Source organism: Echinococcus granulosus (genome assembly GCF_000524195.1).
Source record: "Echinococcus granulosus chromosome Unknown EG_S00167, whole genome shotgun sequence".
NCBI lineage: Eukaryota > Metazoa > Platyhelminthes > Cestoda > Cyclophyllidea > Taeniidae > Echinococcus > Echinococcus granulosus.
The window spans coordinates 99,352-101,331 of NW_020170547.1; positions in this window are offsets into that span (position 1 = coordinate 99,352).

Below are 1,980 nucleotides of genomic sequence, written 5' to 3' on the forward strand. Positions count from 1 at the left end.
ATCCTGATTTCTACCGCTGGATGATAAACCTTATCTGGGCCGAAGTACATATGCTGTGGATGAGAGAATCGGTGATAACCCCAAACAGAAGGGCTGAAATTGGCGTCTATTTTTTGGCAGCTATCACCGTGGCGTACTGTGTTACCAACTGAAGGGACACTAGCTGCAAACTATCTGGAAGTTTCGTTGCAGGGTTTTCCTACGTACCTGTATAAAGTTGTTGATAATCTTAACTCGCGATACCTCTTCCACATCTCTGCTAGCTGGACAGAGCCTGAATAGATATGACTGGGCAGTTCCGAAGTGAGAACAACGTGGCAAGAAGGAACAGACGCAAAGTCCTTCCCACATGCACCTGTGTTAAATCTCGTCTTCCCTTACACTAAACTACTTTTAGGACAGTGTTCCTCTGTCCATATATAGACACACACGATGGTTAGTGCGATTCCATATTTCTGATTGTATTCCCCAAACAGGACGAAACTCCAGATCCAGTTAAATTGCTAAAGGAGATCAGTGACGTTGCAGTCAAGTATGTTCTCAGTTGTGTAGAAGTTTGATGACTAGCAGGACCGGCTAGTGGGTGTTTCCTTGCAGCACCGACTACGTTGTGGTGGCTAATGCGGGAAGCCGACTACCCTCAAGAGAGACGAGGGGCTGTTAAATACATTGGCAGTTTGTTTAATGAACGGTTTTGGTAAGGAGCCACTTTGACTTGGCCATTGTACCTCGTCGGATGGACTGGCATTGGGGCCATGCCAGTGGCTTATATACCTTCTGTATGCCGAATAGCTGAAGGAATTTTAGCATGACCCCCAGGCCAATGCCACAGCGGAACCATATCTCCCAGGTTGGTAATCACACAGTTGAGGAGAACAGCAAATCACCACCGATATTTAAGGAAAAGCCAACCTGGGGGCCTTAGATATCTATGAAATGGTAAAGCTGTTATAGGATCTGCCCATATATCCTGAACAAAATTACTTAATCCTGAAAAAATTGGAGTAAATTTGCGTCAATGGCCTAGCATTGGGTGCCACTATCAGTAAAAGTAGCAACAAGCTGAATAAGCACCGAAAATTATAAAAAGGACTGAATTGCATCGATCCATTTCATCCGCTCACGTATCATGAAAGACCGGGGTGGCAGTTTTTGTCCACTTTTATCCAAAATCAAAACCTTTAGCCTAAAATAAAGTTTACCTTGCATTATTCCATTAGGTACCGCTACACTATTGTTGTAAACATGTGCATGCACATACTACTTAAATGCAAACTAAAATATACAAATTTGCTGCAAAAATTATCCAAAATTGAAAGTAAAATCAAATTTTACTCCAAAATAATGTTTTATTTTTGTCGTAAAACTTGCCGAATAACCAAAGAATATTTAGACTTTAATGCAAATAAAATATTACGCACTATAGCAAGTTTGATCTAGTTAACGCTTTAGATTTAAGGGGCGAGGTGGGCGAACGTGTGAATGACCTTCATGGTTCATTCGAATGATGACTGGTTTGTCGCGTGCCATGCGCGAAAGGTGTACCTCACAGCCTGAACCGTCTGAAACGCGTTTCGCATTTTTCGCAAGGAAGGCATTTGTATGCGGTGCCTAGTGCGGTTGGAGCTGCGCTTTTTGGGTTCTGCTGAGTACATTTTTCGAGGGAACACCTCGAGGCGCAGGCGCAGTTAATTCAGCAGGCGAGCCATCAAACGAGTGTGCACTACTTTTTGTGGGAGGGGCTTTCCTCCGAAATTGAAATTCGTTCAGCAAGGCCTGCGAGAGATGGGCGAGCCTGGGTACCTCCCATCTCGCCCCTACTCCATCAAATTGTTCCTTTACTTCAAGCGTACATTTGTCTGGACAGAACCTGATCCGAGTAAACCTTCTCACCCCTCAGTTGAGCTAGGATCAGTTATCTTTGAGCCCGCTATATGGCGATTGGGCGAGTGAAGGCCGGCATCATAGCTGACGTGAGCA